Genomic DNA, 25,522 nt, shown 5'->3' on the forward strand with positions numbered 1-25,522 from the left:
TAGGTCTTTTATTCTTCTGCTCTTTTTACTAGCCTTTTTAATTATGCATAAGCTACGCTGTATTTTAAAGTGAGGTAATTACCAAACTTGGGCAAACCACAATTTTTTTAAACTTAGAATGGCTTGATTCTTGGACCACATCACTATCAATGATACCAATGAGTATCACAAGTAGTAAACCAGATCTGCATCACATCTGCAAGTGGCGAAGCAGTTTCTTTCTGCTCTCAGCCCTCCCCCCACAGCTGGGATAAACCCAAAGGCTGCAGTGCTTCCCAGAGCACTCTGCACTCACAGTACATTTGTTACTCCTTGATATTGGATATGCTTAAACTCACCAAATTGCCATGGCATTAGCATGCTCCCAGGTTTGGTATAGCAGGGCTGGCCAAGGCATTATCCCTAGCTTTATCCCACTGCTGTGCACAATTCCATTCCCCTTTGCAAAGCTTCCAGGTTTAAGTCTGACACGCCGGCAGCTGTGACAGGGCTAGGTGGCCCCTCCTGGGGACACGTGCTGCTGTTCACCTTCCCCTCCAATGAATCAGAGGATTTTACTGCAATCTGGTTTACAGGAAAGTGAAGCAGTAAGAAATATTCAGCTGGCCTCGCTGCCTAATAAATGATTGCTGTCAAAAGAAATCCAGTTCTTGTTATTTTGAGGCTTGCATAGGGTCATTGTATGATGATTGTTCCTTACGGGGAAAAAAAAAAAAAGCAATTTTTGTGGTAGATTGCTCCTTTTAGATATCAGAAGCCATGTAAGGTAGAGGATGTTAAAAAAAACTTGAAGATTGTGCAGAAGAGGCTCACATACCTTATTTTAGGCTGGAGGAAATACCTTACAGTGAGAGACTTGAACAGCTCGATCTCTTTATCTTATCAAGAAGAAGATTGAGTAGTGAGTTGATTACAACAGATAAGCACCTCATGGGGAGAAAATACCAGTCACTAAAAGGATCTTTAATCCAGCAGGAAAAGGCATAACAAGAAGCAAGGGCTGAAAGCTAAAGGCAGATTAATTCAAGCTAAAAATTAAGAACATATTTTAATTATGAATTCAGTGAGCTATTGAGCCTGATGGCAACCAGGGAGAAACTGAATGGTCTAATAGAAAGAGAAGGTTTGACTGGTCCATCTCAAGCTCCTTCCAGACATGGACTCCGAGTTTCAGAGTGGGGTGGGGAACCGAGCATTCTGGTTTAAGAAAGTGCAATTCATACTTCTCATCAAAATAAAACAACTTCACTTGCCCGTGCTTGATTCCTTTCTTCCACTTGCCAGAGAAAAGGATATTGTCGGTTTGGCTAATTAAGAATATTTCCACAGCTAAATCATTCACATTTTTTAATGTACTTTGTACTATAACTCCTAATGAGGTCATATCCAGATAACATGTTAACAAGTACTGGGAAGTACAATTCTCTTCATATATTTTGTTGGAGAATATTCTATACCTCTTCATAGTAACAGAAAAATTAAGCTGAGAGCTAGAACTGAAACCAGTGAAAGGAAAGTTTTAAAGATTCATTAGGTGGGACAACTCAAAGGGGCAAGAAAAGAGGCAGTGTTCACCTCTGAATGAGACTGAGATCCATCCCTCAGCACCCTCTGCATCCCACAGAGATCTGCCCCCCCCTCATGCTGTGGACACGCCACCTTGGCTGATGGGCAGTGTCTCACACTGCACAGCTTCACACAAACATGCCGAGGGGCCCTCATCTCAGCCCGGCTAATAGGGCTGTAGCTTGAGAATCTCTTACATGTATCACCAGCTGTTTCTTGAACAAGAGTGCTGGAGAAAGCATTTTGCATACATGAAAGCAACTATTTTTGTGCATTTTCCATTCCAAATCACAATATCCACTGGAAAGCCAGGGCTGAAAAATAAAGTCTATATAGAAACTGACTGCTTTCCTGTAGCACTCCCTGTTGTGAATGGGAGCAATAAAGCTACTGATATTTAGCTTGGGCTTTATTCTTCTATTCACTGTAGATTTCAGTTAAAGCAATGGCTTTGGAAACCCTCATGCCTGTCAGTATGATCTCAATATACAGTCTACACTCCCTTAAAATGCTACAAAGAATGTCAAGAGTATCACAGGAACTACTATTCTTTAATTACAAATTGCATTTAACTAAAAATGTAATTCATTAAATTCTGCTCAATTTTTAACAATATAATACAAAGGACATCAGTACTATTACATTCATGTAAATTAGTACAGGATTTCACCCAGTAAAGTTTGAGAAAGCCTTAATATTTACTGGAGAAACAAGGAAAGGATCCAGACTGTGATCATTCATCCTTTCCCCATCAAACAGAACAGACACTTTAGATACCAGCTACAATTTTGCCCAGCTGGACAACCTGGCGGGTGAAGCAGCTCAGTACTTGGGAACAAAACGTAGCAATCTCCCAACTCTCTATTAGGATTTCTGATCATTCTCAAGAAAGAAATTGCATGAACCAAACACACAGTTTGCATCCCTACCCTAGGTTACAGCCAGGGAGCTTCAGGAATCAGCAGAAAACATATGACCAATATTGGAAATTGTTCACAGTGAGAGAACCGAAATTATAAGATTTATATGACTATGTCAGAAAAAAAAGACAAACAATGTAGACACTGCATAATAGCTTATGCAGTGTGAAGATCTCCTAAGTCCTTAGGATTTTAGTATCTGCTGTGAATGCTCTTTACTAATCAGCTTAAATAGTGATGCAAAATTGCTGTGGACAAAAAGTTCTTTGAGGTCATATAGGACTGAGAAGCCTGCGCTGATGGGCTACCTCAACTGAAAGGCACCCAACAGGAAAAGAAGGGAAGTTTCTACTCCTCACAACACATAAAAAAAAAAAAAAAAAAGAAATCATCTGCAAAACAAGATATAAAGTAAACAGGAAGTCAGAGGTTTAGGCAGTTAAGCAGGTATGGGATAACTATTTGGCTAAACAGAAGTCCTGTGTGTTGGTGAAACTGTGGTAGAGTACCAGGTGCCCAGATGAGCAGGAGTAGGCTAAAGTAGAGCAGCCCACTCCCACGGCCACTGTGTTGTGGAAGTAAAAATATATCATGAAGACAGCTCAACTTGCCTGCAATATCATCTCACGTATTTCACATGAAAAAAAAAAAAGATGAGATAAGGAGTCCAAGAATGCAAAGCAGTGCTGCAAGTGTGGGATCACAGGAAGAGAAACCAGCAGGTCTCAGTACAGCATTAAGTAGAGAAGTGGAAGATGTTTCTATTCCACAGGCTTGGTCTCAGTTGGTAAGATAGGGGAAAAGATAAGACAAGAAAAGGTTGCACCAATGATAAACTATCAATGGAAAAATCGTTACCAGCTTTCAGATATGCAAAACATAGGTAGAAGTCTGAAGTAATGAATATGAGGATTACTCAGTTAAATTCCATCTGTAGTTCTGCCTGTCATTTGATATCAATAAGATAGATAGAAAATAAGAGAAAATAGAGCTAAAAGCAAGAACAGCAGAAAAAAATGCCCTTTGGCTTATGAAGAGCAACCATAGGAAGTGAATGGCCATAGCCTGGAAGAGGGAAGCATCATTTAGAAATGCTTTTCAGGGTCACAGCTGACAAAAAACATGGGGATTTATCATAGTCTCAGAAACTAGCATGACTAAAGATCATGAAGCCACAAAACGAGAGTTTTAGGACAGCTAGTTTTCGCCAATGAAAGCAGTTGTGCAAGCATGGGTGCTGCCTGCAGCCCAGCAGGGAGGCGGGATTGAGCGAGGCATCCAGGGAGCCCGCAGGCTGGGTGGTACACAGGCAGCCTTTTCCAGCCTTACCTGCCATGATTTATTACTTCTGCTGGAGCACAGTGGCTCCTGTGGAACGGAGGGAAAGCAACACCTAAGCAGGATAGGGCTCAAGTTTGTGGAATTATTCTCTTTATCATCACTAAAGTAACTTCCTAATCAGGTGGTTCTTACCAGACCACTGTTCTGAATGGGGTTTTTTTCTATCTCCTCTCAACTTTAATTTCATCTGTAAAAAAAAAAACAACATAATGCTGAAGGCTTGACAGTCATTGCAATAACAGTTACTCTTTGCCCACCTATACTCTTAATATATTACTGATGAGCACGTCTGAATCAGATTTACAATTAAGATATTTGGTCATGCAATTAATGACGAAATTATCTGATGCATATGTCAGCAGTGCAGCGTGGTTCCTACGGAGGCTGACAGCAGTTCTACTTTTCACTTCAGCAGCAGCCAAGCCAGCCTAACGGTGAGCAATTCAGTTTTCTACCTTGAAGCTTTTTTAATACCCTGAATAGCACATTGTATCCTTGGTAGCACATCTTTGAGGGATCTGTTGGCATGGCTTAATTATCCAGTATCAGTTTTCAATTACAAGCATATGAATTCTGACATGGCTGTTAGAAGTCTAACAACTATTTATCCAAAATGTATGTGCATTCTCTGGTGTCCTTAGGCACAATTTTTCTTCTCCATCACAGCAAAATGTGACCTCTTTACTGGCATTAGCAGTGACACTGTAGTTCATAAACTATCCTTAGTCAGGGTTGAAAAGCATTGTAATGATTTGAAATATTTCCCTGGGAAAAAAATAGATTCTGCATGCTGAAGCACTGTCTGACAGCATGAACACTCAAAAATCAGAATGCTAAAGATATTTGAAGTTAAAGAAAGCTTGTGGTAATAAAGTACAGCCTGGTATATACAGGGAGAATTCATTGTCTTAAGCATGAAAATAGAAGAGGATTCTGACTTAGACTACATTTTCTCTTAGTCCTATTGTGCATATAATTATATTTCTCCTGCAACAACAGTGACAGCAAGACCAGTTCAGAGCAACTCTTCTCCCCGACTACAGTCCTGGAGTTCACAGCAAGTCCCGCTGTTCCCAAAGTTAGCACTCTCCTCTACTTAACTACGATGAGGACAACAGTATTCTATAATGATTTTCGTTATGATTCCATTTTAAAACGTCCAAATTATAAACTCATAAAAATACAGAAGGAAAATAGTCAGACCATTAACTAGTCAAATGCAATACCGCTATAATAAAACTTGCAGGTGCTTCTGTAATCAGGAAAGCAACACTATTCAGATTAAACAAGAAAGAGGGGATTCTTTGAAATCTTTTACTCCTGCTTCCAAATCTTCAGAAAATGCAGCTTTAATACTGCAAATTATGTTTCTTTACATTGTTATTTTCCTGAACTGGATGATATGACAGCAGTCAGCATTTCATAAGGCACGGCTTCCAACCAGCAAAATCTATTCTCAACAGGAAATACGCTCCACTTAGTCCAAATGTTCTGAGGACATCAAACATATTTGTATAAACATGCTGTATCATAATTGAGAGACTTGCTAGTACTCAGGATGTAGACATCACTTTACAGCTTCAAGGTGCTGTACAAACATTTAACTTATTTATTAATTAAATTTTCTAACTAGGGACATAACCTAGATTTAGTTAGAAGGAGGCGGTGGACGAGAGGCGGTTGGATAAACAGATTTACCCTGTTTATGTAAAAGGCTATATTGAGTTCTCTTAGAAGAGGTTCCTTACCAAAACCATGAGGTAAAACTTCTCAAAAGCTTCTAATCCCTCGTGGACAAGCTAACAGGCAGCTGTATGACAACTAGGCTGAGGGTTTCAGAGGTATTTGTCACTCATCTCCCCAGGTTTTCCCAGAGAAGTAAATATGACTTCTATTGGATTCAGCAGAATCTGAATGAATATTTTCCAAAATTGTTTCCTATCACTCTCTCGTATCCTTCCCTATTCTATAAACCAGAGCACTGCAAACCAGCAGCCACAGTACTCCCGGCCCTGGCTTTTGTTTTTTATTACCACACGAGGGGATATTTTCAAGGACTCAATTACGATTTATGACCTAGATTTGCAAAAAAATATTTACATTTCTAATTCCTATTAGCTGTTGAACATTCAGTGACATCAACAGCCTCATTACCTAAGTCCAGAAGGGGTTTAGGTAAGAACCATTTACTTCACAACTGAATTTCACCCAACTCCAAAATTGCTCTGAGTCAAACACGGTATAGCTAAAACAATCTCTCCTTTATGGGTTTATGTTCTGAGAACACCGGAGAGTCAAACTTTCATCTGATATAGGAATGTCTCTGCAACTTATTATTCTTTCATTGGCACATAGTAAATTGAGCTCTGGCAATAGCAATACTACTGGGAAATAAAGATAATTAAGAAACATAAAGCACGTCACTCTTCTTGAACCCAGTTGGAATTTTCGTTTTGTGTGTCCCTCTTGTTGTAGGATTATGAGCCTAGTTTTAAGTCTGTATTCTCATAATTTTACATAATTGACCATTTGAAATCATCTGTAATCTAAAATGTCTAATAACTATGCACAGAAAGTGAGCCTTTTCCATAATATTTATAAATATTTGATATGAACTGGAGTTAATACAATTTATTTATAATGCATGGGAGTCTGCAGTGGGTTTATAAAAATAATGGGTGTTAACATGCAGTCATGATTTAATAATCAGAGACTGATTTCTAAAATACACATGGGGAGTGGCTGGTTCCAGTAACTCGTAATAGGATCGAGGGATTTAGATATAGGCAGATGGCTGAGGTATGGTTAATATACCATAGAAGGTAGAGCAAAGATGGCACTAACAAGAACTTCATCCTACTGCTACCCTTCTTCTTTTCAGTATCTGCCAGGACAAAAACAGGATAGCTTCTCCAGAAATCCCCAGACTACTGCATTAATTCCATCCTCCTGCTAACAACCACTGTGGCAGAGGATGGTGTCACGTGCATTATGTCACAGTGGTGCAATAACACCATCCAAGGATTTCTGCCTTCTCAGGCTGCTGCTAAGGAGGCAACAAGCTACATGAACCACTAACCATCTACTAACTAACTGATTCAAAAGGGAAGAAAAGTTCTTTATCTGTTCCACAGTAAATGCCTCTCTTATCTGATACACCATCGTTGCTTAGGCAAATCCTACAACGCTGCAGAGCTCTACGTGGCAGATGGAAGTGAAAAAGCCTATCTGCAGGAGAAAACAGATGAAGTTATTAGATCGACTGGAGAACACACATACTGGTTTTCATTTGCTGTGAATAAAAGCATGCAGAAATAACCAAGTGTATGCATTCGATGGCGATAATGTTGAGCTGCAGTGAGGCAACCATGCACAAGTTATCCTAGAGAGCACCACGGCAAGGGTACTTTCCATGTTAATGTCATTTTCAACACACACCTCAATTCAATTCCTATAATCTTTTAGCAGCCTGTATATGAAAGACGATTGAACAGCAATTGTCTGTGGCACTACACGCTCATTTCTGCATTTGGGGGAGGGGAGAGGACCTTAACGCCCAAAATCAGCCCATGAGACCTCTACTGCAGTCATTCACATTCACAACATGGTACTGCTTCCTCCCTGCAGTACCAGCTGTATGTTGTTTGTTATTCATTATGAAACTAATCACACTTTCTACGACGCTCCAGCAACAAAATAACTCTAGATGTATTTCTCCATAATTTTTGCACTCCTCAGCATCAATAAACTGTGACGTGTATTAGAAAACAATGTTTCTGATGGCTTTCTTTTAAAAGACATTTCAGGCTGTTTGTGTTGAGAAATGCTTATCTTTTGAACTCTCAGATTCCTGGGCTGAGCAAAACACAGCCTTTAAAAAAAAAAAAAACAAAACCTAGTTCAGATCCCAATTTTAATAGAGTTTCTAATAATCTGAATGGAGTAAGCACCTATTTTAGGGCAGCTGACCGAGTTTCTCAGAAAAAAATAGGAGATCAAGCAACAACTTGTGACATGATATGACTCTAAATATTGTAATTCCCTACTGCAAAAGACTTTGTGTTTTCTGTTTGGTAAGATATCCTGCATATTTATTTACAAGAGCACACAATTACAAAGCCTAAAGAACCCCTAAGAGCTAGTATAAAATTATTCCCCTAGGTAGACTTATCTACAAGCTTCAGCATCTGCAGTTATAAGTTGTACTACCTTGACCCTCATAGGAGCACTTAACATCTTCCCTCTGGCTCCTCCACCCTGTTTAGCCTGCTGGTGGTGCTCATTATGGGTTGTTCCAGCACGATCACTTCAGATTCCAATCAGAGCAGCATGTTTTTATTTTCTGTAAAAGTATCATTCAGATCCAAGCCACTAAATATCTACAAATGTAAAATAACATATTTATTACTCTATAAAGAATACATTTTTTAAATGTTGCAATACGTATTGGTCTAGCACACAGTTTCTTATTCTGGATATAATTTGTGTATTCAGCCATCAGGTGAAAAATACGAAAAATTAGAACAGGTATTTCAGTTTATGTTCTTACGTGTGTTGGTTATGCTCTTTGTGTTCTACTGATTCAATGCCCAGTTCTACGTTCCTCATATAATTTTAATCACCATTCTCCTGTTTAGGAAAAAAATACAGAGGGGCATTGCAAACTGGACAGTCAGAAGATTACAAATGGCCAATACTTAAAGTTATAGCTTCAGCTGATGTCAATTCTGATCTGCATGAAATGCTAGGCAGGACTGGAAGCCTGTGACCAGATTCCCCAGTGTGGCAGATGTGAATATCAAAACATGCTCTCCCAGTTCTCAGTCCCTGTTAACCCAGCCACAGATCTGCAAACAAAGCTGCTGAAATCAAATAGCCAAAGAGGGTATAAAGACCTGAATGACACACTGCAGGCATTTTCAAAAGAGTCAAATCTCCACCCTGCACCTGTTGGAAGTAGTTATAGCTTTAGCATCAGCTACAGATGAACGCTAGATGCATCTCCTTGGCATTTAACTTCTGATTTCAGAAACTTTTCTTCCTAATACTTTTTCTGTGTTTGTGCATAGCTATGAAAAAAAAACTAATTCTGTTAAACAATCTGCTTTTGGAGATCTTCTGTACTTTCTCTTTTACCAGTAGACCATGCCCACTGCCCAGCTTCCCACTCTTAATAAACACCAGGTTCAGCTTGACCCAGTTTTGCTTTTCTGGAATTACTTGTCTATTGTAAGCAGTTTGTTTCAAGCTCTATAACAGGAATCTCCAGGTTCACATATTTTGTTCTCTGTACATGCCTTTTTGGATCACAGTACAGCAAGTACCCATCCTCTCAAGTCCTGACATCAGTGCTTAGACCCCCCCCTACAAACGCCCAAACTTAGAGGTGAGGAGGGGACACACGCACCCCTCCCCAGTGGCATCAAGGTCACAACTGTGTGTGATCTCAAATATAACACCTTTTCAGAGCATATGTCAAGAAAATGAGAAATGGGATATTAGGAAAAGAAATGCTTGCTTACAGAAGTCTTACTTTTAAAAGCCTTGGAGAAACACAGGTCTCTGAAAACAAACAAATGTCCAGAGACACACTGCCCTGCAGTTCACAAGCCTGGCACAGGGCCATGTTTTAGACAGGTCTGACCGTCTCCTGCCTTCCCTCCCCTCCAGCTCTCTTTCATGCCAATGGCCAGTCTGTACTCCTTGGCCTTCTCCACTGTTCTCCCCTCAGAGCACCCTCCCTCCCTCTCCAGCCACAGCCACCTGGGACCGGGCAGCACGGTCCGTACCCAGGGACATCCCCACCAGCGCTCCTCAGCCTGCCTTCACGTGCAACGCAAGCCGCCCCCAGAGAACTGATGCACCTATAGAGTAACATTTCACTGGGAAGCAGAGCCCCACAAGGTTTCCAAAGACCTCCAGCAGCTCAGACCCTCAGTGTTCAGGCTGAAGTGCCAGCCACCTACTCAGTTAATGCGGTGAATACAATAATAATGCTGTATATGAGAATAAGTTTGCAAATATTACTGATCAAACTTTGGATCAATAGATGTTTTACATATTAGAATAAACATATAAACTTCAGTGCCAGCTTAAGCTTTTAATCTTTTAATTCATTTGTACATTCATTCGTCTTTTCTATAATCTGATCTATTTGTCTGGTTCTCCAACATAAAAACTATTATTGCAGAAATGTCACTATTTTAATTTGTAACTACTGTCCCAGACGCATCCCATAAAATATTATTTTAATCCTTTAAAAGGAGAAGGGGAATTTTTCATGAATTACTTGGACAGTCTTGCACAGTAAACATAGTAATAAATGTCTTCAAATGCAGGTGAAATTTAAAATATAAATAAATATTGTTGACTATAGAAACGTGAAAATCCTGATATTTATGTTTAGTTAGTACACAAATCTGATAAAGAAAGAAAACAACTAGTGTCATCTTGGCCCCAAGAACCTCCTTCCATCACCACAAGGCTGAAGGAATTGCACATCTGTGTGCAAGAGAGGGCGAGGAAATAAAATCAGCACGTCTCTGAAGAGCAGTTCAGCAGAGCTGTCCCTGGGCTGCAGAGACAGTGCCTAGGGGATCCCTCCCCTGGAGCCCAACCCTAAGCCTCGCGGCTCCCAGCTCGGTTCTCTCTAGGATTAAGTGTCCCTAGTTCAGATCTCTTACAAGGGATGAATACTTGCCTATCTCCTCCCTTCGCACTAGGAAGACAAGGTAACTCATCTAAACCAAACACCTACTTTTCTGTGCCTGAAGTGTCATAGATGCCATTCCTACTGTGTTCTCCACAACTTGGATTTTTTTTTTCCACAGGAAGGCCAGCTGTATGCCAGAAAGACTTCTGTAAAGACATTTAAAAAAATACCTAAAGCATTGACAAGAAGAAAAACATTGCAATTACACAGTAAATGACATGAATTGGATTCATATTAGTACTTTGTAGTACTCAAGAGTGGACAAAACAGCAACAAAAATAGTTCCAGATAAAGCAAGGAGTTCTGTTAACTCTAGCAACCATTTAAAGCTTTTCTCACAAACTTTGTTTTTTGCTGAGAGTGGAGGCATACGCAGTAATTGCATACACATATATTGCACATCACAACTTCTGATGTTAAAGCAGATGCTTTTGGATTAATAGGGAACAGCTTGCCCAACGGCTAGGCTTTATGCTGATCTTTACCACGTGTCTAAAAAGCCAATCAGCAGCATACTGCACAGAGGGCCAGCAGGAGTCACTCAATTCAGAACCGCTCCTGGAGATCCCAGACACATTTCTCCATCTCTCTTCAGCCCTGGGGACCGCCCTAGGTCTGCGGGACCCCACTGCGGACAGGCTGGGCAGCCAGAGGCCACAGCGGGCAGCCCGGATGTGAAGGATACAGTAAGGCTGAATGCGCGTACGCTTGCATTTGTGAGCTGAGTCAAGACGTTCTCTTTTAGCAGTAAAATACTCCTAATACTAGAATAACAATTTCCTCCATAAAAAGGAATAATGTTGGAAATTAATATTGTTGGTAGCTATTTAAATATACACAGAGAGACTCTTCTCTACCATAAAATCACAGTGAAGATCTTTTTCACAGGGTACTTGGTTAATCATCTATCAGGACTGATTCATCTGTTTTTCATAGCCATGACAAATACTTCAAATTCAGAGTGATGTATAGCTTTGCTTTTACAAGTAAATACATGAACTAGTGTTCGCATGAAGAGTAACATATTTTCCTATGAAAAATCAAGATTTGGGGGGGAGGAGGGTAGAACATTGTTTAACTAATTTTTAAATGTGCACATGGGCACAGGAGATTTGAAATGAGACTAAATAGTAGAGCATCTTTTAGTTTATTCCCTCTCAAACACCACAGTAAATAACTCTTTGAAAGAGTTTTTACAAGTTTACAGCTAAATTTTCAGACATAAGAAAAGAATAAAATTGCCAATGAATATTCTTTCCAATATCCTGTCACACTGAGTATAAACATGAGCTATCAGACATACAAATAAATTTTTCCTAATAAAAAAATGAAGAAAAGTTCAGAAATAAATGAAGCAATCTCATCTACCAATTTGTGTAGAAAAGCATACCTCCAATGTTTTTAAATACAAAAATATTGGTATTCATTACATATTTCTGATACAAACCATCATTTGATCTGCTATAATCTGTTTTGATGTGTAGATCCTATGTTATAACCTAATAAAGCAATTGAATTAACCACACTCTTAGGAAGAGATTCAGCTTTCAATAAAAGAACTGCCCTTTCCTAAAATCCATTACAAGCAAGCTGTTCATTGGCAGCTTCAGAATTCCACTCTGAGCATTACAGAATGCTCTTGAAGTTACTGTTCTGCACTAATACAGCAACGCAACAAATTTTATGACAAATCCAGTCAAACAATTAATGTTTACATTATTTTTAATTGGAAAACATAATTAGTGATCTTCCTAGTTACCTAGAACAGTTGGTTAGTGCTGCCCTTCACTGGTTCGTAGTGGTACACCACAAATCAAAACTAATGGTTACCCGACAAAAGCGTGGCTCAGCCATATGAAAAGAGTTTCCCCTGCTTCACTCTCTTCAAGAGTTCTACACTCCTATCAAACGAACACTCAAAAATGCCTCTTCATAATCCGGGTTTTCAAGTAGTAAATGCTTTTATATACTTATTTCTCCTTTTCATTTGGAGGGCTAAGATAATTTCACATACTATCTCTCCCATTGTTCTTCTGTTTTTATCCCATGTCACAGCACTACTGTAATTCATTCCTGAATGTTAAATTATGCTTTTCCTCCATGAAAGAAATTCATCAACAACAGAACAATGCAAATCACCCCTGGAGTGATTCTATTCAATATTAAAATATTGGGCTGATTAAAAATGGTACTAAGTAATATCCATATTTGTGTAGGAACACATGCAGGATTGTGTAAACAACCTGTAGCTCTTAATACGTGCCTTTTGCCTTACTGAGAGAAAAGAATATAGCTGGTTCTTTAACACAGCAAATATAATCATCATTAGACCCAAACATTAACCTCTATCCGGAAACCGAATTTGGGGTGGCTCGTTGCTTCAGTTAGCTATCACGTACGTACTGTGAGAACTATTCGTGTTTAAATAGCTATTTTTGAAAAGGAAAGATGTTTAGGATAGTATTACCAGCTAAAAGATATCTGACAACAGATGATGAATTACTGTTAATTACTCTATGTGTTATGTGTAGCCAAGTCCAACCTTACAAGTGTTATTTGGATGAGACCAGTGTTAGGTTCTGTACACAAACAGAAGTAGTCCCTGACTCCAAGAGCTGACAAGTCGATCTGCTAAAAAAACCAAGCACACGAAATACTTTCAAAGTACAGAATTAAAAGATGAAATTTCCATTTCTAAAACAAGTTCACTATTTTTGGACAAATAATCTATTCCTTTTTATAAGGTACGATGCTTACTATTACATTTGAAAAATAGTTGAAACTTGTATTGGTGCTGGCCATTTCTATAGAACATTTCATTCTGAAATGCCTTTTTGCAAGCGCAAAAAAACCATGTGCTGTGCACATTTTTGATCAATTGTATTGACAACTGTACCGTACCTACGGTCTCCCGTAAGGGTGAATAAGCTCCCCCAGGACTTAGCTCTGTTAAAGCAACCTGAGCCTCCATGAAGCTCTACATGCTTGTGGGTTTCCAGCAGAAAGATTGCCCAAGCAGAAGGAGCAGAGAGAAATTCAGAAAATGGAGAATTTTGAAAACTTTCCTCCAAAGCGCCTCGGACACTACCATTCAGGGAGTTTGTCACTGTAAAGCTGGCTGAGTCAGCCCAGCTCAGTCACTCTGAACCCATCCTTATCAGGGCACCCTATTTTCATTAGATTAATAAATGTTAGCCCACAAATAGCAATCAGACTTCTACGATCTTTGTCTTATACAGAACGCATAACGACAGCGTGAAAATGCTTCGGATTTTTCATCTCCTCTCTTGTTTCATGCTGGAATGTTAATGTTTACCTTTTCTGGGAGGTTTGAACACTTTCTGAGGATCCTCTTTGTCATCCACACTGCCAACCACAACTAACTGTATGAATAGTTAAACCTTCAGCAAGGAGGAGACTTATCTAAAGACAGAGTTATCAGTTGGTTGGAGTAGTATAAATAAAAGTGACACATAGAAATGATGAAGCCTTTACAAAACAGACTAATAAAACTTCTCATGTTTTGTTACTTGTCTGGTGTTAGCATATCACTACCTTTTCCCAAAAGTGGGCTCAGCCTCCTCTGAAAAGATGGCTATTTCCAGTGCTGTTTAGCAAACCACAGTTACACGTGGCTTCACTGACAATGAGACAAACTACATTCCATCTTGTACCAGAAATTAATGTTAAAATACGATCCAGTTTGTTAAGCAGGGTTCATGAGCACATCCACAGCTTTCAGCCCACAGGCTGCTGCCGGCCGTGCTAGCACAGCGTGGAGGAGCAGTCCCACCATAACTCAGAGTAGCCACAATGCCGGCAGCCAGGTGGGACAGCCATTCAGAGCAATACCACCCAAAGGCTTTGTCAGGAGGTTTCTCAGCTACTGCCGGTTTCTAGGAAATGATGAAACCTCAGAATACTGGGCTCTGAAAGGAGGAATCAATAGGCGAGAGAAGGGTGCACCTAGATCTTCTACCCTGCAGCAATCCAGTATCTTGTTCTGCACCATGTAGAGTCATTCTCTGTCCAATAGCAGGAGTGATTTTGGCCACAAGGAAGTTATTTCCTTCTTTCCACTGCAGAGATGAAGACTGGTGCTTTCATATTTCATGTTACTTTCTCTCCATTGCTGGGATTTTCCACATCCCTGACTACATTTTACTTTGGATACAGCTGCAAAGATTTTGATAATAGCCACTTTCCCCTTTTTTAATAATTCTTGACAATTTTTCTTTTGAGAAAAAAAAAAGATGTGTGAACTCTTCGTTCTTTTCAAAGGAAGCGTTTAGAACATTTAGTTTAATGACATATCTGTTAACAAAACAAATCACCAGTGATTGAAAATAGAATGTACCACTTTGTGAAAGTCATTTACAGCACAGGAAGACCACTTTGGCAGACACATTTATGTCTATACAAGATTAGATTTTGCATTTATTATGGGCATGTGGCATATTATTAATTATTAACACGAAAAGTAAATGTTTATGTTTGCAGAAAAACAAGCTGCTAAATTCTGAAAAAATATTGTCAAGGATTTACACATTGTGCCATGTGTGTTATGTAAATGGAAACAGCAGAGATTCAGTATTTATTATTAGAACAAAACATTTTTCATCCTCCAAGTGGAAATCCAGGCTGTAATTTACATGCATCTCTGAATCAACAAGTCTGATACTTAAGAATAACTCTTTGTATATCAAGTAACTGACTTTGCCTTCTCACCAAGGGCACATCTCCTGGAACTCTGTTGCCCACATTCCCTGGGGAAACACATGGGAATTACAAAAATGCCTCTCCCAGGAAACCTGAAATGGTTTATTTTCTACCCTAGTCTCAAAGAATGAGTAATGGGGTCCCACACCCTGCCAGCAGGACATAATCCCAGTCAAATGAAAAACTCTGCTGATAAGGTAGTCTCTCTCCCAGATTTCATCCATACCCAATTTCAAGATTTCAGACCAAGATGTTCTCTTTAGAGAAACCTGCAGCTCTAAAACATAACTGGGAGAGATCTCCTTTCCCTCTAAGGAGAAAAAGTCATTATCAAGCCATATGGAAATGGAGGCAGGAGTAGGATGTCAGACTCACATATCTCTTTACGTAGTGCGCATCAGTGCAATATCATACTCCCAGCTGGCCGCCCAGATTACCTTACTCAGGGGCTGGAGGGCTTTTGAGAGCGCTGGCCTTTTCCATTAAAACATCCCAGTGCTGCTAGCTGGGTCCGCTCTGGGCAGAGCGTATGAGGGAAGCCCTGGTCTAGACAAGGCACTTGCAGCTGCCAGCATTTTTCTGCTCAGCCATCCACCCTGCTCAAAGAAAACCTCTCGCAATCTGTAGCGTGATGGAGGTTTCAGAGCAAGGGGTGATAAGTTTTTCTGTAGACTCCCTGTCCCCTGCCCCTGAGCTGTACGGAAGCTCAAGGAGTGGCAAAACGCCGCTTGGGGATGTCTGCATTTTTGCTGCTTCACTGAATACTGTCAGGATTTGTCCCCCTGCCTGCACAAATGCAGAAACCTTTTGATTTTGCTATTTATCTCAATACAGTTCTCCAGTCATTCTACTGGAAATGGTGCTGCTGGAGGCACTAAAGTTGCACACCCAGACCAATGCTCAGATCTTCGCCAACCAACTGGCTTTACCAGAGGTTAAACTACTGTGGGCAAAGCAGCAATGAAGCAGACAGACCAGCTCTGCCTGGGAGAGAGTTTGCCATTTCTTGGCTATTTCTACCCCTATCACAGCTCAGCAGGGAAAGGTAGGGGCAAATCCAGCACTCCTCCTACTCTTCCTTCCTGCACCTTTTGCCAGCTGCTTTGTAAAACCTCCTTCAGCAGGCAGCAAAAGAGGTCAGAAAAACGTATGCAGCACGCCGGAGGAGCCAAGCTTTAAGTGGAGCAGGCAGTGGCTCCGCAGCGCAGAGATGCCCAGTGGCACGGAGTCGCTCTCTCCACAGCAGGACCTTCCCTGACAGGGCTCAGCCCTGAACAGCTGCACCCAGTGCTGGTTCCTCGCTGCGCTGCCAGGGCTCCAGCCTCTCCGCCGTGATCAGCCTCTTTGTTTTGAGGTCAGACCTCAGCAACTGCATCCCGTCACATCTGCATATTTTCTTTCAGGCCTCAAATACTACTATGCTGAAATGACAGGTTTCAGGTAGAGAAGCTCCCCTTATCTCTGGACGCATTTCCAGGGACACATGCTAATTCAGGCAAAGCCAGGGACTCTGTCATTGCCCAGTGCAACGCGCCCCTGCTGCGGGGAAGTGCATTAATAAAATAATCTGCTGTATCATTAGAGGTCAACTCAGACTAGAGCAGGTAATAAAAGATTCATAATGGCACATGAGGGGACGCACTAAATATCCAAACCACAGCTTGAAAACCATGCAAAGCTTGATTAGGTTTAAGAACTTCATTTAAAAAAAAAAAAAAAAATCACAGTTCAGCTGTTGTTTCATTGAAAAGTTTGCAGTCAGTGATAACCACCTCTGTACCAGCAATTTATGCTGCTCCCAGTAGAAATTATGCCTTGTAGCAACGAGTATCGTAACAGGCATAGGTGCACCCATGCTCAGGCCAGTAATCAAAAATTAATCCCTTTCACTGATTCCATTCGGGGCAAATACCAGCTATCACTGAGAAAACATAAGAAAAATTGCTGCAAGCACTTTCAAGATAAAATGTTCCCAGTGTTGTGACTTTCCATCCTTTGGTATTCAACAACTGGATAAATCTTCTTTTTTAGCAAATTTCCAACCCAGTAAAGCAGGTACTGAGACCTGCAGTGGTCTGCTCATTTTTAAATACTCCATTCAAACCTTCATTAATCTTATTTTCTATCTAAATATCAAATCTGCTTTAGGAATCTTGCTAAAGCCCAGTCTCAAGGTGCTGTGGCAGCAAGTTCCCCAGTCCATTTACATGTGAACAATTGTTACTCACTGCTAAAGTGGCTGTCAGAAATTCAATACAGGCATTCATGCAATATTTTTGGTTTGAATATACAGGCATCATCTTTTCCATGTTTTACTCCAGCTTATGACTCTAACAAACCAAAAAATCAACATAGACAAGTCTCCTTTAGCTGCTGAATTCCATCTGCTTTTCAATCCTTACAACAGCCTTTGACAAAGAATTTAAATCAGATCCTTTTCTCTGATGAGCTTAAAATTTGGCTGTGAAGCTGGGCCACATCCTCAGACTGGATTTGATTTTTGGCCATCATTTTTACCAGTACAGCACATCTAATCTCAGATTTGGTGACACTGCATTCAAACCAGCTGCCCTAGCTTTGATACAGAAGAGGCTAATATCATTAGCAGAAAAACTTAATGATGTTGACAAATCAAATGACTTTGTCCTGCCTTTAATCTTTGTGACCAACTAGTCCCACCAGCCAAATGATGGTCTCAGCAGACAAGCCAAAGACTCGGCGTGGTGTATGGAAAACGTTCAACGCAGTTCCATAGGTGAGGTTTAGGGCACATTACCCGAGCAGCACAAGGTGCAGAACAGGCATCTACGGAATGCTCAGCTCTACTCTCCACCAAGTACACCACTGGCATTATTGTAATGTGAAGAGCTGTGCCTTGCGTGCACGGAAAGGAAGCTTCCTCTCCCAATTCGAGCTAAAAGCAAGAAAGCCCTCCTCGAACGGTCTCAGACCATTCCACCTTGCAGCATCTGTGAACAGTCAACCCAGACCTGCCCACAGTCACCGAGCGTGGAGCACCTCCAAGGCAGAGGTCCCCGACAGCTGTCACAGGCAGCAGGGCTAGTCCACCCCCACATGCCACCGCAGGAACTCAGCTCAGTGCATACAGCGTCTTGGACTTTACTGTACAGCCACCCATTTGTCTCATAACTGGGGAAACAACCCATTTCTTCCAACTGTAGTGAAAATCTGCCCTTTTCCTTTGTGCAAGGCACTACCCAGCCTCAATACCTGACATGCTTCCAGTTCAAGTGGCAAAAGAAAAATACTCGTTTCATCTTCTATCCTTCTGTAGCAGCTCAGGGACCATTCTATACATCAGGAGGCTGCAAACCAAGCAAGAACTGCTTTAGGGGCTGAAAAAAAACCAAGCTGAATTTCCCCACCGCTTTGATCATTCCCGGCTTTCCCACATTCACAGCTTTTCCATGTGTGTGGTACCTGCACTAACACAGCCATTGAAATGCCAGAGAAGGAATGGAAAGAGAAGCAACACCACCACCCACACAGGGAAACAAAAGCTGGGAGGAACTAGAAGGCATCTCTTTTACTTTGCTGGTTTACCTGTCCATTAGGGGAAGAAGTAAAACATCCTTCTCAACAGCTCCTGCCAGCGACAGTGGTGTATGACCCACCAAGCTGCAAAGCCCAAACAGAGAACAAGTCTCTCATTCTACCAGAAATCCACTGCTTCATTTCATCTGGCTACATCCCAGCATTTCAAAATGCCAAATCTTGTCAAGCAGATACAACGGCATCATTGCCTACACACACACATTTAACACCTCTAAACACGCAAACAAACAATAAACGCAGCGCCTGAGCATCCTCAGTAGAGCCGGTGCGGCACGTGGAGCCGGTCAAATTCAGTACCCCGGGAGCTCGAGCAGTTCCTACACGGGACTCGCTAAGCGTTATTAGTTTTAGCTATGTAGAAATCTAAAGTGGAGAACTGTGTAGGTCTCTCGTTTAAATGACAGAAGCGGAGCGGGCACGGGAGGGAACCGAGCCGGGCGGAGCAGGATGCGGGGCCGGAGTTTTCGCGTCGTTCTGGAGCCCAGAAGGACCGGTACGAGAAGGGCGGTGACGGCAGCACCGCGGCAGCGCAAGTAACGCTTCCGCTCCGCTTCGCCGCTCCCTCGGTGCCGCGGGCAGCGCCGGGACCGGCTCTCCGCAGGGCCCCCGCGGCCAGCGCGGCCCGAGAGGCGGGGGCGGCGGGGGGGGTGGGCGCAGCGGCGGCGCCGGGGCCCGGAGGTGGGGTAGCCGCCGCCGCCCCGCTCGCCGCCAGTCGCGGGGAGGTCGCTCCGAAGTGAGGAGGAGCCGCCGCCGCCGCCCGAAGTTTGCCCGGAGAGCCGCGCGCCCCGGAGCGGCGGGGGAGCGGGGGGAGGCCGGACGGGCAGCGCCCGCGGCGATGCTCTGCGCGCACCGCCCCTCCGGAGCACCGCGGCCCCGCGCCCGCCCCGCCGCCGCGCCCCGCCAAACTTCGACGCCGACAAGTGCCTCGGGCCGGCGGCGGCCGCCCCCGCGCGCGGCTCTGCCGAGGGAAGCGGCGGCAGCGCCGAGGGAGCCCCCCGCGCCCGCGGTGAGTGCCGGGACGGGGCTGCGCGGGGTCGCGCGGAGCCGGCCGCGCCCCCCCCCCCCCCCCTCCCCGCGGCTCGGAGCGCATCGGCGCGGGGCGCGCGCCCCCTGCCGCCCGCCAGCGCAGCGCGGCCGGGGCGGGGCGCGCCGGGGCGGAACCTGCGCGGCGCCTCCGCGGAGCCGCGCGGCGGAGGGAGAGCCGCGAGGGAGACCCGGAGTCCCGTGTGGTGGAGGGCGGGGGCGGCCCGGGAGGGAACGGGCACAGCTCGGCCCGGAGCCCGCTCCCCGCCTGCGATCGAATCGGCCGCTTCTCCGACCGCGCGGCCACAACCCCCCCCGAGAAACCGCCCCCCGCAGCGCGGAGCCGCCGAACCCGATAAAGCGGAGGCTCCCGCGCTCCCCGAGTCGGTGCGTTTGTGGCCTCAGCCGGATAAGACTTTTATTGTTCTGCAATCAACTTTTAGAGATTCCGGATCTGAAGCGTTAGGAGCAGCCTCGCCCCTGTGGAGATGGTAGCGGAGACAGAGTGAAACAAGCGGTGGAGATGCTTTTAAAGAGGGAATAAATCACTGTCTTTGCCTAAGGACCGTGCGGTTGAGGATGAGCAGCTGTGGCCTGAGCAGCCGGGCGAAGGGAAGAGAAACACAGTAGAACTTTCCCTGGCTGTTTGCTGGTTTGGGGGTTTTTCCTTTTTTTTTTTTCTTTTTTTTTTTTCCCCTTTTTTTTTTTTTTCCTTTTTTTTTTGCTCTGGAGGGGTTTTGGGTTGTTTTTTTCATTTGGAAAAAAAATAAAGGTTGATTTCTGGGATATATTTGGAGCTCTGAAGGATGTTTGGCAGAGAGTTTCCAGCAGTTAGTGGCAGTATTCTCACGGAGTCATGGACTTTGCCATCAACCCACAGCCCTGTGACACTGATAAGAAGCGGCACCAACTTTCTAGCTACGTATGTAAAATCTGGCGATAGCACAGAACAAAATCAGAGTCCTGTCATTCTTTCATTTTCATTCAGTTTTGAGGCTAAGAACTTACTGTTAGAAAATTGTAAGTTTCCACTACAGCTTGAGAGCTTGGTAGCTCAGCACCCCGGATACGCTGCCTGAGGAGCATCTGTTACCTTACTGAGGGGGAAAAATAACCACCAAAAAACCTGCAACAGCCTTAACTCCTGAGAGGAAAAACTTGCAGAACAGATTTATGCTAGGTGCAGAGGTATTTAAGGCAATAAGCCACAATTATAAAGATTCTAGAGGAAAAACTTATACCACCTATATACAAAGCCTCTAATATTTAAATAGCTGAAGTGCTTTTATTCCATATGCTGACAGCTGATAATAGCCAGCGAGTAATGGCAGCGGTAATGTGAGGTGTCACTTGGCAAAGAATGATGTGGGAAAGCCAGAAATGTTTTTAAATATAGTGCCATATCCCAGGGTTTTTTTGGTAGCAGAATGCTGTGTTTTATTTTCTTCAGCCAATAGATATTGACATTTTAAATTCCTCCTGAGGCGAAGAAATCTGTTTCTACTAAATAGTTAAATAAGCTGGATAAAAATAGAACCTAAACTTCATTTGGAGCAGCAAAGGCACCACAGCAATTGTTTGGAATATACTGTATTTCTTGCAAGTATGATGGAAAGTGTGCATTAAGTCGTTAAATGCAAGGTTCCTTCTTGTTTGCAAAGTTGAATAATTTTGCATTTATAAAAGAGGTTTGGTGGGATTTTTTAAAATAGTGGAGCTCTGTATGTAGCACGTTCTCAAGTTGTCTAGGTGTAGCAATTTATAAAACGCTTGCTTTTTATTAATTGTTATAACCTGCAGCTATGAGGACTAGTTCTGTTTTATAATTCACATTATTTCATGCATTGTAAACTGGCTTTACATAATTAATAACTGGAGTGGGCACAAAGGATCTTTTTACCTTGGCTTGATTAGATACATTCATCTGGTGAAGCTGTTTAGGGATACAAACTTGAAACGTGTTTCCTTTGGAAGGAAAAAAAACTTGTGCAGCTGCCAGTGTTGGGAGGTGACAGGCAGGACTCCTTGCCTCGCTTCATGGTTTTAGCCGGTTCTCCTCAGGCTGCCGTGCGTTATAACAGCTGAGTTTGGCTCTCGCTCTTACTCGTGCACGGTGGCAGTGCACGCTTTGTCAAAAAGGCAATCACTTGTTATTTTATTACCTCCTTCACATACCTGCTGTTTGCCAAAGCGGGAGGCCAGGAGCCCACCTGTACCGTCTGCAGAGGGGCTTCCCAGCGGGGAGCTCGTGAGAGGCGTCCAGCGACACGGCGTGTGCGGAGGGAAGGATGTGGGGAAGGGGGTGGATTTTCATGTTGATGGAGGGAGGTGTAGGAGGAGTGTTTGCTAACAACCCCTGACGAGAACTTAAGTTCTTGACCGGCACCGATTCTGCTCAGGTGCATTTCAGCTGGTTTGTGAAGGGGATACCTGCTCAGAACGCAGAATTTAAATGCTGCATGAAGTGTGACTTTACCACCTGGAAAGGGATGCTCAGAGCCTCTTTCAGCAGTGATTTTAGCCCTTCTACTCAAACAGCTCTACCGTACCCATTGTGGCCCAAATGCCCAGCGCTTTGCAGTCAGAGCAGCGCTCTGGGGGAAGGCAGAGACAGCAGAAGTTGCCTTCAGCACTGTTGCCCCAGTGTTTTCCGTATTGCAGAGGCTATGGCACATGGGAACATTCAAGGCCCGAAACGTCCTGCAGTTCATACCGCTGTTGCCCCACAAAGGAGATCTGCAGGAGCGGAATGCTCTGGAGGCTTTGCATACATTAGGTAACATCCTTCCAGCAGGATGCTCTTCTCGATCAGTAAGGACACCGCTCCCTCTTTGCCATCCCTTTGGATCCCCAACACCCAGGGTGTGCAACTAGCAGAACGCTGCAGGGTGCCGGGAATTGGGGCACCAGACATTAGTTATTCCTGATTTGTTTGCTTTTTTTGTAAGGTCAAATGCACAGGCATGACTAGGTAGAAAAAACATTGCTTTGTGTTGCCTACAGCTGGAGGCTTAGCGCTGTGCGACTGGTACAGCTGTAAACTTTAGAAATTTCATTCTAAACAGGTTTTTTACAGAATTATTTAAATAGAGATGTCCTTAGCAATAGAGCATTGAAATGTAGAATGCATATACTGAGTCACTCTGCAGGAATAAATACAAGCAAGACAAATGGTATAGCCCCATCAGAAAAACTCCAGTAGTGCTCAGCATATGATCCTTAATGTGCTTTGGTCAATATCTTTCTCTGTATCAATGGAAGCTCATTAAAGAAGATATTGCAGACTAACTGAGCCATGCTGTATTAGTTCTTGCCAAAGCTTGACATTTTTAATACATTAATAATATGTCTGTAATGTAATGGAAAACTATTAATCAGAACTGGTTATATGCCAGAAATTTAAGCTATAATTGGCTGCTTCTTGTCAGGAATGTCTTTCGTACACTGCTACAGCTGCCTAATGCTCAGATGTCTTGTACTCCTCTGCACTTTTTCCTTGTCAGTGCACTAAATTCGATCAATGTTATAGTCTATAATTCCATGTAACGACCATCATTATGACTCTAGCTTACTTTAATGAGAATTCGTTATATGGGAAGTATTTCAGCACAGTGTGTTAAGGTAGTAGCTTGCTTCACATTATTTTAGTCCTGATTATTAGTAGATCCAAGTCTCAGCAGTTACAAAAGGTTATGGGTAACTGAAGAGCTAGCAAGGAAAATATTAAAGCAAACAAATCTATTTTTGCTTGAATATACAGGTCTGTAGTCTAAGGATAATTAAACTCCATAACTTCTTATTTCTAGACAGAAACATAATATTCACCTAATATTTATTCCAGCTATGATCAAGCCTTCTCCAATATGCAGTACAATTTGATTTGTCACAAATGTATAGTATTTTGACTTTTTCTTTCAGCAGGGCAGTTGTTTCCCTTTTGTATAATGACTTCTAAGCTGGGGGGGAGGGAAGGGTGATTTTTTTCACCTGCAAAATAGTGAAATATATTGGAAAGGACTCGCAGAAAAGAGTAGGAAGTGACTTTAGAGTGCTATGGAAAGTGTTCTCTGGATTACTGAAGTCCAAAATAATAAGTAAGCATTCACACTGAAAACGAAAAAGAATGTGAGGTCACTAAAAAAGCAGTGGTGCTGCACAGTGTGCTTCCTAAAAAGATTTATTTTTAATTTGGTCTTAGATATTTCTGGTTCTGAGTCAAATTCAGATTTGAAGCTTAAATATATTTGAACTAATTGAGAACTGTTATTGCATGAAAATTAAGACATTCTCTGCATATTCTTATAAAATATATGGGAGTTGTGTGGTAACACTTAATGAATATAATGGAAAATTTCATTTACGTCCTTACGGCAATTATTGTAAATTACTTTGCTATGGAAACACAATTCAACCATCTGTTGGCATTTCGTAGTGTCTGTAGTTTAGCTCAGTTTATGATGAAGATTACTTAAATATAGGGAGGCCATTTGTGAATAGCTCTGAAGATAAATTTTGAAATGCATATCACCAAAGTGACATGCCAAGGAGCTCACCAAGTCACATAACGCTTCCTGTGGTTTTGGGATATAGGTGGGTTTGTGATACTGGGCATAATTTAAAACTGGGAACAAGCAAAGTGGGCTGCAGAAAGTGGCGATTTAACAGTTGTTTCTTAACGTCTGTCTGACGGGCTTGCTTAGATTTTAGCATCCAGACAAAAAGAGTTCAGAGGTGCCGCGGCAGCTGGCTGGAACCCTCCTCCTGCACAGAGCCCAGCACCTGAGCTGCCCATACTTGGCTGGCACGGGCTGATGCTGGGCACAGGCTGGGAGAAATGTGTTAAAGTTCTTAGCCTCGTTTTTTCTTGTCCATGTTTAGGGAACTTATTCCATTTTTGCAGTTTTCCTCTTGCATGATTAGTATTTTTAACTGTATTTTAAGTTGTCGTAATAACATCCTAGGATTTTATACAGGTAATATGATGACTGGGGTGATAAAAACCAAGGGAATTTCTAGTTGCTTTCTGAGGAGAGGAAAGGGGAGATACCTGCTATGAAATAAATGCCGAGTACACAGGTACCCCCATCCCCAAACCTAGGAAAACAACACCGTCATAACAGAAGGGGAAAGCATCCTTACAGAAAGCTACAAATGAACCATTATCTTTATCAGTAGTTTACCAGTAGTGTGATCAGTAAATCACAGTTCAAATAAAAAAAAAAATGAAAGAAAAGTGAGCAAAGCGCTTCCAGTGCTAATGAGAAATTTAAAAAATGCGTAAAGCTTTTGAAGCTCACTGAGGTGGTCTTGCTAAGAGTCTATCAGCACCTGGTAGCACCAATACCCATCTCTGTGTCACTTTAATAAAAGAGCTTTCCTGCTGCTCCCCGCTCCCCTGCCTCCCTGCACGGTATGGGCAATGGTAGAGTTCAATAGTTTGCTCTCTAGTTTTGCTAAGGTGAAAATACAGTTCTGAAAGTAGAAACCTGTAACTCACCCGGAATGTTATAAATCTGTCGCTGTTAGAGAAGAGTTAAATCCCTTATGTCAAAATACTTTTCACTGGGAATGATTTTGGTAGCTTGTTCATTCTAGCACAGCACCCACAGTAAAGGTTATCCATATTATACCAATTTGCTTTATATTGCATCAAACCTTCAAAATG

At 42.5% G+C, this 25,522-nt stretch overlaps 1 protein-coding gene across 12 annotated transcripts in view; it reads left to right on the forward strand.

The window, feature by feature from the left end:
• The first annotated feature begins 18,994 nt into the window (after positions 1-18,994).
• Positions 18,995-25,522, forward strand: part of NTNG1 (netrin G1) — a 155,811-nt gene continuing 149,283 nt past the window's right edge. For 3 of the 12 annotated variants that reach the window (XM_054073206.1, XM_054073208.1, XM_054073209.1), the window contains exon 1: positions 19,518-19,840. The gene's annotated coding sequence lies outside the window, so the exon portion shown is untranslated. Of the gene's footprint in view, positions 19,328-19,514; positions 19,841-20,015; positions 20,245-20,594; positions 20,780-25,522 lie in introns of those variants that run through there. The other 9 variants (XM_054073210.1, XM_054073211.1, XM_054073203.1 and 6 more) reach the window with 8 other exon arrangements.

The sequence above is a fragment of the Cuculus canorus genome, chromosome 8 (genome assembly GCF_017976375.1).
Source record: "Cuculus canorus isolate bCucCan1 chromosome 8, bCucCan1.pri, whole genome shotgun sequence".
NCBI classification, from domain to species: domain Eukaryota; kingdom Metazoa; phylum Chordata; class Aves; order Cuculiformes; family Cuculidae; genus Cuculus; species Cuculus canorus.